The following is a 14,701-nucleotide window of genomic DNA, read 5'->3' on the forward strand; positions in this document are numbered from 1 at the left end:
GTGAAGTTATTCTGAATGACCCTATGTGCACCTTCAATATTATATACCCTTTTAGGGATAGATTTCAAATAGCTCTGATATAGCAGAAACCACTAAATTATGAAATTGCTAAATTGGGAATTGTACTTCAACCCAGAACAAAAAATGTGCTTTGACGGACACTAAATATCTTGCCCAGCAACAACAGTACAGCGGTGGGTAACGAGAGATTTAGAGGGATTTAAATTTGAGGCCTAGTATTTAGGCGCTGGGTCACCGGTATGGATTTAGTGACAGAATTAGACTTGGAAATGCACAGAAGCGTGTGTGTGAAGTTATTCTGAATGACCCAATGTGCACCTTCAATATTATATACCCTTTTAGGGATAGATTTCAAATAGCTCTGATATAGCAGAAACCACTAAATTATGAAATTGCTAAATTGGGAATTGTACTTCAACCCAGAACAAAAAATGTGCTTTGACGGACACTAAATATCTTGCCCAGCAACAACAGTACAGCGGTAACGAGAGATTTAGAGGGATTTAAATTTGAGGCCTAGTATTTAGGCGCTGGGTGACAGGTATGGGTTTAGTGACAGAATTAGACTTGGAAATACACAGTAGCGGGTGTGTGTGAAGTTATTCTGAATGACCCAATGTGCACCTTCAATATTATATACCCTTTTAGGGATAGATTCCAAATAGCTCTGATATAGCAGGAACCACTAAATTATGAAATTGCTAAATTGGGAATTGTACTTCAACCCAGAACAAAAAATGTGCTTTGACGGACACTAAATATCTTGCCCAGCAACAACAGTACAGCGGTAACGAGAGATTTAGAGGGATTTAAATTTGAGGCCTAGTATTTAGGCGCTGGGTGACAGGTATGGGTTTAGTGACAGAATTAGACTTGGAAATACACAGTAGCGGGTGTGTGTGAAGTTATTCTGAATGACCCTATGTGCACCTTCAATATTATATACCCTTTTAGGGATAGATTTCAAATAGCTCTGATATAGCAGAAACCACTAAATTATGAAATTGCTAAATTGGGAATTGTACTTCAACCCAGAACAAAAAATGTGCTTTGACGGACACTAAATATCTTGCCCAGCAACAACAGTACAGCGGTGGGTAACGAGAGATTTAGAGGGATTTAAATTTGAGGCCTAGTATTTAGGCGCTGGGTCACCGGTATGGATTTAGTGACAGAATTAGACTTGGAAATGCACAGAAGCGTGTGTGTGAAGTTATTCTGAATGACCCAATGTGCACCTTCAATATTATATACCCTTTTAGGGATAGATTTCAAATAGCTCTGATATAGCAGAAACCACTAAATTATGAAATTGCTAAATTGGGAATTGTACTTCAACCCAGAACAAAAAATGTGCTTTGACGGACACTAAATATCTTGCCCAGCAACAACAGTACAGCGGTAACGAGAGATTTAGAGGGATTTAAATTTGAGGCCTAGTATTTAGGCGCTGGGTGACAGGTATGGGTTTAGTGACAGAATTAGACTTGGAAATACACAGTAGCGGGTGTGTGTGAAGTTATTCTGAATGACCCAATGTGCACCTTCAATATTATATACCCTTTTTGGGATAGATTTCAAATAGCTCTGATATAGCAGGAACCACTAAATTATGAAATTGCTAAATTGGGAATTGTACTTCAACCCAGAACAAAAAATGTGCTTTGACGGGCACTAAATAACTTTCCCAGCTACAACAGGACAGCGGTAACGAGAGATTTAGAGGGATTTAAATTTGAGGCCTAGTATTTAGGCGCTGGGTCACCGGTATGGATTTAGTGACAGAATTAGACTTGGAAATGCACAGAAGCGTGTGTGTGAAGTTATTCTGAATGACCCAATGTGCACCTTCAATATTATATACCCTTTTAGGGATAGATTTCAAATAGCTCTGATATAGCAGAAACCACTAAATTATGAAATTGCTAAATTGGGAATTGTACTTCAACCCAGAACAAAAAATGTGCTTTGACGGACACTAAATATCTTGCCCAGCAACAACAGTACAGCGGTAACAAGAGATTTAGAGGGATTTAAATTTGAGGCCTAGTATTTAGGCGCTGGGTGACAGGTATGGGTTTAGTGACAGAATTAGACTTGGAAATGCACAGAAGCGTGTGTGTGAAGTTATTCTGAATGACCCAATGTGCACCTTCAATATTATATACCCTTTTAGGGATAGATTTCAAATAGCTCTGATATAGCAGAAACCACTAAATTATGAAATTGCTAAATTGGGAATTGTACTTCAACCCAGAACAAAAAATGTGCTTTGACGGACACTAAATATCTTGCCCAGCAACAACAGTACAGCGGTAACGAGAGATTTAGCGGGATATAAATTTGAGGCCTAGTATTTAGGCGCTGGGTCACCGGTATGGATTTAGTGACAGAATTAGACTTGGAAATGCACAGAAGCGTGTGTGTGAAGTTATTCTGAATGACCCTATGTGCACCTTCAATATTATATACCCTTTTAGGGATAGATTTCAAATAGCTCTGATATAGCAGAAACCACTAAATTATGAAATTGCTAAATTGGGAATTGTACTTCAACCCAGAACAAAAAATGTGCTTTGACGGACACTAAATATCTTGCCCAGCAACAACAGTACAGCGGTGGGTAACGAGAGATTTAGAGGGATTTAAATTTGAGGCCTAGTATTTAGGCGCTGGGTCACCGGTATGGATTTAGTGACAGAATTAGACTTGGAAATGCACAGAAGCGTGTGTGTGAAGTTATTCTGAATGACCCTATGTGCACCTTCAATATTATATACCCTTTTAGGGATAGATTTCAAATAGCTCTGATATAGCAGAAACCACTAAATTATGAAATTGCTAAATTGGGAATTGTACTTCAACCCAGAACAAAAAATGTGCTTTGACGGACACTAAATATCTTGCCCAGCAACAACAGTACAGCGGTGGGTAACGAGAGATTTAGAGGGATTTAAATTTGAGGCCTAGTATTTAGGCGCTGGGTCACCGGTATGGATTTAGTGACAGAATTAGACTTGGAAATGCACAGAAGCGTGTGTGTGAAGTTATTCTGAATGACCCAATGTGCACCTTCAATATTATATACCCTTTTAGGGATAGATTTCAAATAGCTCTGATATAGCAGAAACCACTAAATTATGAAATTGCTAAATTGGGAATTGTACTTCAACCCAGAACAAAAAATGTGCTTTGACGGACACTAAATATCTTGCCCAGCAACAACAGTACAGCGGTAACGAGAGATTTAGAGGGATTTAAATTTGAGGCCTAGTATTTAGGCGCTGGGTGACAGGTATGGGTTTAGTGACAGAATTAGACTTGGAAATACACAGTAGCGGGTGTGTGTGAAGTTATTCTGAATGACCCAATGTGCACCTTCAATATTATATACCCTTTTAGGGATAGATTCCAAATAGCTCTGATATAGCAGGAACCACTAAATTATGAAATTGCTAAATTGGGAATTGTACTTCAACCCAGAACAAAAAATGTGCTTTGACGGACACTAAATATCTTGCCCAGCAACAACAGTACAGCGGTAACGAGAGATTTAGAGGGATTTAAATTTGAGGCCTAGTATTTAGGCGCTGGGTGACAGGTATGGGTTTAGTGACAGAATTAGACTTGGAAATACACAGTAGCGGGTGTGTGTGAAGTTATTCTGAATGACCCAATGTGCACCTTCAATATTATATACCCTTTTTGGGATAGATTTCAAATAGCTCTGATATAGCAGGAACCACTAAATTATGAAATTGCTAAATTGGGAATTGTATTTCAACCCAGAACAAGAAATGTGCTTGAACGGACACTAAATAACTCGCCCAGCTACAGCACTAGGGACAGATTTAGCTGGATATAAATTTGAGGCCTAGTATTTAGGCGCTGGGTGACCGGTATGGATTTAGTGACAGAATTAGACTGGGATATGGCCAAAAAATAAACAGACTATTGCTGGTTAAATGCACTTGGTGTGACAGCTTCACCCTGATGTAGGCTTTAGCCAAAAAACAACCACACCATTGAGGGTTAAATGCACTTGGTGACAGGCGCAGCTTGCCCCTGATTTTGTATATGGCCAAAAAATGAACAGACTATTGCTGGTTAAATGCACTTGGTGTGACAGCTTCACCCTGATGTAGGCTTTAGCCAAAAAACAACCACACCATTGAGGGTTAAATGCACTTGGTGACAGGCGCAGCTTGCCCCTGATTTTGTATATGGCCAAAAAATGAACAGACTATTGCTGGTTAAATGCACTTGGTGTCACAGCTTCACCCTGATGTAGGCTTTAGCCAAAAAACAACCACACCATTGAGGGTTAAATGCACTTGGTGACAGGCGCAGCTTGCCCCTGATTTTGTATATGGCCAAAAAATGAACAGACTATTGCTGGTTAAATGCACTTGGTGTGACAGCTTCACCCTGATGTAGGCTTTAGCCAAAAAACAACCACACCATTGAGGGTTAAATGCACTTGGTCGCAGCTTGTGCTGGCGCACCACAAGACACAAAATGGCCGCCGATCACCCCAGAAAAATGAGACTGACAAACGGTCTGTGCAGCCTAAAAACAGTGAGCAATTGAGGATCAGCAGCTCAATGATCCACAGCTGCAGATCGATCAGTTAATCAAGTCCTTTGGAGGAGTTAATCTGCCTAATCTCGCCCTACTGTCGCAGCCGCAACCTCTCCCTACGCTAATCAGAGCAGAGTGACGGGCGGCGCTATGTGACTCCAGCTTAAATAGAGGCTGGGTCACATGGTGCTCTGGCCAATCACAGCCATGCCAATAGTAGGCATGGCTGTGATGGCCTCTTGGGGCAAGTAGTATGACGCTTGTTGATTGGCTGCTTTGCAGCCTTTCAAAAAGCGCCAAGAAAGCGTCACAAAAGCGCCAAGAAAGCGACGAACACCGAACCCGAACCCGGACTTTTACGAAAATGTCCGGGTTCGGGTCCGTGTCACGGACACCCCAAAATTCGGTACGAACCCGAACTATACAGTTCGAGTTCGCTCATCCCTACTCATAACCTCTCCTGACATGTCCGTTGTAGGAACTGTTTGCACCCCCTTTGTAATAACAATTCTGGAGCATATATTCTTATAACTCCATGCATACTGTCCCAGATCCAGCAGAACAGTCCTAAATTTTGGTGGCTGTCCCACAGTCCTGAATGGCTGAGGTATGTTCCGATTTCAACTGTGTCTGTGTCCTGAGGATGCAGAGACAGTTGAATGTAATGGTGAATCAGGGGGCTGTCATCTCTCTGCTACGCCATTCACTAGTCAGTGATCCTCTGCAGGCCTAATGCTGTGACACATCATGTCTGTTGGACTGTATAGGAGAGCACAGGCCAGGAATCATCCCCCAGTTGCTAAATCTGGCCGTGGATTCTTCCTACAGAGCCCAGCAGGCACAATGTACCTGCTGGGGAGCCCAGGAAGTGCTCCCATCATTGAAGGAACGGGACTAGGAAAGTATTACTTAAAAAAAATGTTATTAACAGTAAAGGGTGGGCATTCCCCCTTAACGGTCATTTATTTCATTTTTTATGAAACATAAGAAAAAACTGTTTGCATGTTGCTTCATCCCTTTTCCTGTATCAGAGGTGCAGAGGGGAAGACAGGTATTTAGTAGTGTATTTTTGTCTGAACAAATATCCTCCATCTATGATATCCCCTGCACATTAATACATTTGCAAACACAAGGTGTGTGACTTACTCCAGAAAACTGGCATGGGAGGAAGTTAATACCCCCACCCTCATGTTTGATGGCGCTCAACATGTCATAATTGGTATAATCTACAAGACCAGGATGATAGTAATGTGAAAGTCAGACAACCACTTCCTTATCACAGAATTAGTTTCCCACTCCCTTGTCTAGAACCCTTATGAAAAATGTACGGTAAGTTTCAATGGTCATGGCCAGGCCAAGTATATTTAATGATTAAACTTCCTTTTCAAACATTGTAGTACGGTAACGTCATCTACATCAACCATGTGAAGATTATTCAATGTCAATTTTCTAAGAGGGAAAAACTGTTACAGAGATGGGCACTTTCTTTAAAAATGCGAGTTTGCGGGGCACAGAAGTAGTCTATCCTTAAACAGGCAACACAAAATTGACAAATCATCTATCCACAGGAAAGTTGATAAGTGACTGATTGCTGGGGGTCTCACCGCTAGGACCCCTATTGATCATGACAATGGGGGTCCTGTGTCCCCCATTTGAATGGAACGATGATCACGTATGCATGATGCTGCTCAAATCTGAGTCTATGAAACTCGTAATGATAGCTGAGTGCTTTACATGGTTATCCTTATGAGTCTCAGACTTTGAATGAAGAGGTTGCATGCATGTCTGACTGCCACTTCATTCAAATGAGGTACACAGGATCCCTGTTCTTGTGATCAATGGGGCCCCCAGGGATAAAACACTTATCGCATATTCTGTAGATGTGTCGTCCTTAGGACAATCCCTTTATAATAGCATTGCTGTGACAAAATTGCAATTCATTTTTGCAACATTTGATAGCAATTTGTCAGATTTCTGAGTAAATCCCAGGTGTGAGTTGAAGTTGGTCCCTGATATAACATTTGAGCCATAGTTCAGTGTCCTATACACGTTGGCTCCATTCACACTGTTTAGGAGCTATATACCTAATGAAAGCAAAAAATATATAGTAAAACATGCTGTCTTTTCATGAAACCTTGACACCTTTGCACAGCCCCTATTTAACAATTCTTATTTGTGTCCATTTCCATATGCAACATGTCATAAACCCTGTTTTTCTTCATTTTGTTAACTTTTTAACATTTGTATTTTGGAAAATGAATTTTTGGGCAGCCCTTGAGGTAAACACCAGGGCCTGCAGCCCCATAAATGGTAGTTACATATTATATACAGGTCCTTCTCAAAAAATTATCATATTGTGATAAAGTTCATTATTTTCTGTAATGTACTGATAAACATTAGACTTTCATATATTTTAGATTCATTACACACCAACTGAAGTAGTTCAAGCCTTTTATTGTTTTAATATTGATGATTTTGGCATACAGCTCATGAAAACCCAAAATTCCTATCTAAAAAAATTAGCATATCATGAAAAGGTTCTCTAAACGAGCTATTAACCTAATCATCTGAATCAACAAATTAACTCTAAACACCTGCAAAAGATTCCTGAGGCTTTTAAAAACTCCCAGCCTGGTTCATTACTCAAAACCGCAATCATGGGTAAGACTGCCGACCTGACTGCTGTCCAGAAGGCCATCATTGACACCCGCAAGCAAGAGGGTAAGAGACAGAAAGAAATTTCTGAATGAATAGGCTGTTCCCAGAGTGCTGTATCAAGGCACCTCAGTGGGAAGTCTGTGGGAAGGAAAAAGTGTGGCAGAAAACGCTGCACAACGAGAAGAGGTGACCGGATCCTGAGGAAGATTGTGGAGAAGGACCAATTCCAGACCTTGGGGGACCTGCGGAAGCAGTGGACTGAGTCTGGAGTAGAAACATCCAGAGACACCGTGTACAGGCCTGTGCAGGAAATGGGCTACAGGTGCCGCATTCCCCAGGTCAAGCCACTTTTGAACCAGAAACAGCGGCAGAAGCGCCTGACCTGGGCTACAGAGATGCAGCACTGGACTGTTGCATGTCATTCGGAAATCAAGGTGCCAGAGTCTGGAGGAAGACTGGGGAGAGGGAAATGCCAAAATGCCTGAAGTCCAGTGTCAAGTACCCACAGTCAGTGATGGTCTGGGGTGCCATGTCAGCTGCTGGTGTTGGTCCACTGTGTTTTATCAAGGGCAGGGTCAATGCAGCTAGCTATCAGGAGATTTTGGAGCACTTCATGCTTCCATCTGCTGAAAAGCTTTATGGAGATGAAGATTTCATTTTTCAGCACGACCTGGCACCTGCTCACAGTGCCAAAACCCTGGTAAATGGTTTACTGACCATGGTATTACTGTGCTCAATTGGCCTGCCAACTCTCCTGACCTGAACCCCATAGAGAATCTGTGGGATATTGGGAAGAGAAAGTTGAGAGACGCAAGACCCAACACTCTGGATAAGCTTAAGGCCGCTATCGAAGCATCCTGGGCCTCCATAACACCTCAGCAGTGCCACAGGCTGATTGCCTCCATGCCACGCCGCATTGAAGCCGTCATTTCTGCAAAAGGATTCCCGACCAAGTATTGAGTGCATAACTGAACATAATTATTTGAAGGTTGACTTTTTTTGTATTAAAAACACTTTTCTTTTATTGGTCGGGTGAAATATGCTAATTTTTTTAGATAGGAAATTTGGGTTTTCATGAGCTGTATGCCAAAATCATCAATATTAAAACAATAAAAGACTTGAACTACTTCAGTTGGTGTGTAATGAATCTAAAATATCTGAAAGTCTAATGTTTATCAGTACATTACAGAAAATAATGAACTTTATCACAATATGCTAATTTTTTGAGAAGTACCTGTACATATAATAGTCCACATTAACCCTGGAAACATTCGGTGTGAATACTGCCCATGGGCATTGCCATAAGCCACTTACTTTCTTCACTGGAATGTCTGAATTAAGAATTTGTGTGCTGACTTCGGAGCTGCGTAGGATGTGAGCAGGTTAGGGGACAATTAATTTGGCAGGGCAAGCTTTACAAGCACATTTAATTACTAACTTGGAAGAGTTTGTTGTTTTTCCAGGGAACATATTCAATGTTCCTCCTGAATTGGGAGATGAGCAGGTTGCAGTCACTCCTCCAGCTTTACTTCCCAGACACAGGTTGTCATGAACATTTAGAAATTTTACAGGAAGTGCCAGCATTGAGTTATTACCCATACATGTTCAAACTTAGGTTATAGTAAGAGACAATATGATTATGGGTATAAAATATATGAGAAAACTCACTGGGCTATTTTTGGTTCATATACTGATAATGAAATGGAGGGGCGGATCAAAGGTTAATGGTAAGGACATTTTAACTTGGCAAATGGCACTCCACATGCGCTGCCTTGTACAGGAAGGCAGTACTGTATTAGAGAATAGCTTTATAGATCTCACTATTTTTCTGTATTCATTCATATTATATAAGGAATTTGCGTTTCAATTTATCATCTTTTTATTAGTTCATATATATGCAGTTTGCTTCTATCAGCTGGAGGACAGCATATGGTCTGCCCTCTGCAAGTGTAGTGTGTGGCGGCGCGTCTAGCCGCTCGGCCTGTAAAAGCGCCCAAGGAAGACGCAAACCCCTCCTCTCCGCCGGAAGTCCCCATGACGTCATCAGTTTCATGGGCAGAGCCGGGGTAATGTTAAAGGGTTTCTACCACCAGATTTTCACCTATTTAGCTGTCTGACACTAGCGATCTGCTAGTGTCTGCTGTACCTAATCATGTTCATGTATTACCTTTGTCTTGAGTGGTTAAGCTTAAAGGGAACCTGTCATGTGGATATTTAATTATAATCTAACTAATTATATACAATCATTAACTACAAAAAAGTACCTTAGATGTATTTACTTACTGGTGTGACAGATGGTTACCTCATAATATACACACAAAGATGCCACATGCCGCATGCTAATGAGATTATTTGAGTCCAGCGTGATGTCAGTGAGTCCAGCATTTTTTTTTATTTAGAGCTATAGCCACTCCCCTGCCCACCTGCTGCTGATTCATATGGAAAATAACTGTCATTCAGCAGCAGGTGGGCGGGGAGAGTCAGGAGCTCATGAATATTCAGGACTCATCATTATCAGCTGGAGCTTTTCAATACAAGATGTTGGCAGATTGACTGGGTCAATTAAAGAAAGTGACCCAACATTTTACTAAGAGAATCAGTCACTTATTTATGTTGCCCTTAGTTAGGACACCATAAAACTGGTGACAGGTTCCCTTTAAAAACGTAGTTTTATTGATATGCAAATGAGCCTCTAGGCGTCTTTTCAGCACCTAGAGGCTCCGTCTACTCACTATTTCTGCCGCCCAGCGCGTCCCTCCAGTCCGCCCCTCTCCTCTAGATTGACAGCCTACTTCTCTCCATCTCGGCCGAAGATGCCGGCGCAGGGAGCGGTCCGACAGTCACTGCGCCTGCGCCGAATACAGAAGCACACGGCGCAGGCGTGAGAATTCGGCCGAGATGGAGAGAAGTAGACTGTCAATCTAGAGGAGGGGGCGGGCTGGAGGGACGTGCTGGGCGGCAGAAATAGTGAGTAGACGGAGCCTCTAAGTGCTGAAAAGACGCCCCCATAGCACCTAGAGGCTCATTTGCATATCAATAAAACTACATTTTTCAGCTTAACCACTCCAGACAAAGGTAATACATAAACATGATTAGGTACAGCAGACACTAGCAGATCGCTAGTGTCAGACAGCTAAATAGGTGAAAATCTGGTGGTAGAAACTCTTTAAATTAGAATACCCTCCAATGATGGATTAAAAACTATCAATGTGGTATACTTTCATCACAAAAAGAAAAGGACCGAGAGGATGGGAATAGATGAATGAATATAATGACAGGTGTCATGTATGTCGTTATAACTAGTGATGAGCGGCAGGGATCATATTCGAATTTGCAATATTTCGCAGAATATTTGGCGAATATTCACGAATTAAAATATTCGTTATATTCTACGATTTTTTTTTACTTGAAAAATCGACAAGGTAATGATTGCATAATATGCACATTTTCGTAATGCAAATTTTTCGTAATGCAAATTTTTATTGCACATTTTTCAATTGCCGAGCAAAAACATGATTCCTTGCAGAATGTTCCCAATTGTATGACAGTACAATTTAAAAAGTCATAAGATATTCCTAAAAATATCTAAAATCTTCCGCACTGGTTTGTGCGATTGATATATTAAATATACTGAGTTTTAGCAATGTTCTATCCGCTTATGGGTTCAAATCTGTAGGTCTCACTTCTATGGAGGATTATAGTGGTGGTTATTCAGGGGTTAGTAATATGCAGTATATTAGTTTGGTTTAACTCACTGCTTGATGTTCGTTGGTTTCTCTAACTTTCGTGGCGTCCCACTACTGGTTAGATCACTCACCCCTCTTCTTATATGCTGTCCATATGGTGCGCTTCCATTCAGCGGTAATATTGCGGTGTCCGCGAGGTTTCCTCTTGGTCTCTGTTAAGCGTCCCACGTGTAGATGGTTTGTCACGTGATCGGAGCTTCAGAGCGCTTGTCACGTGATCGGTGTTTCAATACGTCACGTAACCTAGTTCCGATGTAGTTGGATTAGTTCAAGTTCCGGAGGCGGTACCAACCTCCGTTTACACAGCTTTCTGGCGATAATCTTATTATTTTTCCACACAGGTTTGTTGCTGGTTATAGTAATATGAGACGTCTCGTTGCTTTAAGGATCTCATCCACTCCCGCTATACGCGTTTCGAGGTTGCGAACCTCTTCCTCAGTAGCCGCTACTGAGGAAGAGGTTCGCAACCTCGAAACGCGTATAGCGGGAGTGGATGAGATTACTATAACCAGCAACAAACCTGTGCGGAAAAATAATAAGATTATCGCCAGAAAGCTGTGTAAACGGAGGTTGGTACCGCCTCCGGAACTTGAACTAATCCAACTACATCGGAACTAGGTTACGTGACGTGTTGAAACACCGATCACGTGACAAGCGCTCTGAAGCTCCGATCACGTGACAAACCATCTACACGTGGGACGCTTAACAGAGACCAAGAGGAAACCTTAATTGTGGCTGGCCCTCTAAATATATACTAGTTGTAGACCCTTTCTCAGTCCTTAATCCCCGATGAGTCTAGGGCTAGTAATATTGTAGACGAAACACGCAGGGTTTATTCTGCTTCTAGGGGTCCTTTACTTATTAGTATCCTGAGGCAGGGACGTCCAGGGCCTCTAATATTTTAGGAAGAGGTTCCGGATGGGGCTGCCCTTGTCAGGTCGATGACCCTGTATTAGGAGGTCATCAGGGACTTCTAGACCTGACAGGGCATTCCAGGGACAGAGGTTTTTATTAGGATCCTGCCCTTGCTGAAAGATTGACCACTGGAACTTCAAGACCATATCCAGACTACTCCCATTTACCGGCAAGACCGTTCCTTACATATTGTGGAATTCATACCTGATTGCAAAGTTTTGTAACTTTGCCGTGTGGTTAGTGCTGTTAACTCTGGGCACCCATGGTAATATTCTGTTTTTTGTTGGTGATTTTTGTTGCACTGTTGGTGGTGTGCACATACCTAGCACTATATTTTTGATTGTGCTCTCTTAACTCAGAATTTCATAAACATTATGTTTTAATAGATAACTACCACCAGTCTTTCCAATTTGAATTAGTTGTGGTAGTTGGGGAGATATTCTCATACATTTTCTCCCTTGAGGGCAATTTTTGTTTGTTTTCAAGGAATGCAACATCTCATCCATAAGACAGATTTATATTAAAAATGAATGTTTGAGGCAGGGAGTGGAGGGAAGACTTGCTGCAGTCACATGATTCAGAGAGTATCAGGCAGGGATGCCCCATGCTTCCTGTGGATATCTGAATGTGCGCTGTGTTCGAGCTAGTGGTGTCTATAGTGCAGGTACAGCACTCCACATTCTGAGGAAATATCTTGAGTAGCACTGCTGGAGACAGCACAAATCATATAAAACCTTACTATAAATGCCATATTTGCTGCTTAACTGTAATTGAACAAACATTTGACTTGTGATACATAAACTGTGAAATATTTTTCTGTAACCAACTCAAAATGTTATATAGTAAAGAAGGAAACAATTATTCCAGAGCCTAGATATATTTCTAGACTTATTACACCTACCTACAACTCTTGTGCCGTCTGTTGACTGTAGATTTTGATGCAGCTCAAAGTATAAAGTCTGTTAGAGTTTCATAAAACTTCTCTTTTCCTCTTTGAGTAATGCAGCCACTTCCTTATGTGGGCGGAGGTGCTTAAAGCAAAAAAAAAAAATTACCAGAAATAAGCCAACATTTTCTCCCTCCCCCTTCTCTGTTGTGCTCCTTCCTAGACTGAGCTCAGACGTATTCACATCTGGATGTTTAAAATTACCAAATTTCCCCAAACTCCTAGAAAAAGAATGGCTTCTGTGTCAGCAAACAGGGAGGGGTAGGAGGTCCAGGGACATTTCTGAACAGTGCTCCCTTTGTATTTTACTCACAGATAAAACAGATTTGAGATCCTGAGAAGGTTTTATTTTCAAGGATTCTAAAGCAATAGTATAATTTTGGTTTATTAAAGTAAATTCATTTTGTGTGGTGAAAACTATCTCTGTACATTCCTGTGGTTTGCTCATTTATTTATGTACTGGCAAAGCTAACTACTAGAGAAAATACTTAGCATTTTAAATTCTGCTGACAGTGTCTCAGTACACGAGAATACAGACATCAGCTCCTCATGATCAGGAGTTTTTCAGGGCTATGTGACCAGTACACAATTTTGCCTATTGAAATGCTGCATAGTAGGTCAATAGAATACTGCATTGAAAAGATCTGTTTTGCAGATTTCAAGTTCTGATTCCCAAAACTAATTTATAATCACAACACACTAATTCCCCTCTCTTGATGCGGGGCAAATATAAACTTAGAGCTCATACTTATGCGCATAAGGGCACCGTGCCCACGCTGTGGACGCAAATAGTGGTCCGCAATGCATGGGCACTGTCTGTGTGCACACTGTTTGGGGAGGTGGACCTATTGACTTGAATTGGTCCCTGATCCACAAGATGCGGCCAAAGATAGAACATGTTCTATATTTTGTGGTGAGGAGGCAAAGACCTGAAAGTCCACGAAAGTGCTTCGTAGTGCTTCTGTGGGCTTCCTGTAGCGAAACCAACCTCGCCACTGGGTTTTGGAGGGGCCTGGCTACTAGCCTCTTGCCCCAGGATTATGACCCATACTATCTTTGAAGGAGAAGACAGACCGGCCGCACAGCTTAAATCTGTGGAACTGTTTTGGGCAGTAAAGCCATGCTTGCAGCCGGCCAAATGTGACTTCCATGGAATCCGGGAACCCCTGCTCGGATCTGGGTGATTTTTGGATATGTTGTTCACCCAGATCAGAGCTATCCATGGATGTATACATTATGGGGATATGTGGGGTTTTGGGGAAAAATGTGTGTTTTCTGTCTGTGAGTGATTAAGTTAGCCCATTACGTTTGGTAATTGTATTTTGTTGATTGCGTTAGTTAATTGCGTCACAGACAATGCTCATAGTATTTTGTTGATTGCGTTACAGACAGAGGGAAGGGGATTTTGTGTACAATTGCTGGGAAGGTGTCAATACTGTAAATACATGTGATTGGCTGTTTTTACAAAACCCTGTGGGTGGTAACCTTGTTGGAAGATGTGTATAAATCAATGCTTGTGTGTCCAAATAAAGAGTTCCTGTTTTGCCCTTTACCAAGCTGAGGCTGGTGTTTGGGTGATCGACACTGGGGGATTGCTATACGCTGAAGATTTGCTATACTCCCCTGGCATAACTACTAGCTCTTGTAAGAGCTGTTCCTGGCTCCTGTGGTGGTTTTGGTGTAGAGCGGAGTGCTTGGAGTCCTCGGGAAGCACTGGGAGCATCCATCAACGGAGGTACCCGGTCGGGGTGCTAGGAGATCCGTTACACTTCCGATCTGTGCCTCCACTCCGCAAAAAGAAAAGTAAAAGTAAAGACCTATCTTTGGTCAAATG

General features: G+C 41.8%; 1 protein-coding gene across 1 annotated transcript in view; it reads right to left on the reverse strand.

Moving 5' to 3' along the window:
- Window positions 1–12,965, reverse strand: part of ARPC1B (actin related protein 2/3 complex subunit 1B) — a 96,598-nt gene extending 83,633 nt beyond the window's left edge. Inside the window, exon 1 of the mRNA XM_044302595.1 lies at window positions 12,823–12,965. The gene's annotated coding sequence lies outside the window, so the exon portion shown is untranslated. The remainder of the gene's footprint in view (window positions 1–12,822) is intronic.
- Between the last annotated feature and the right edge of the window lie 1,736 nt (window positions 12,966–14,701).

The sequence above is a fragment of the Bufo gargarizans genome, chromosome 8, assembly GCF_014858855.1.
Source record: "Bufo gargarizans isolate SCDJY-AF-19 chromosome 8, ASM1485885v1, whole genome shotgun sequence".
Lineage (NCBI taxonomy): Eukaryota > Metazoa > Chordata > Amphibia > Anura > Bufonidae > Bufo > Bufo gargarizans.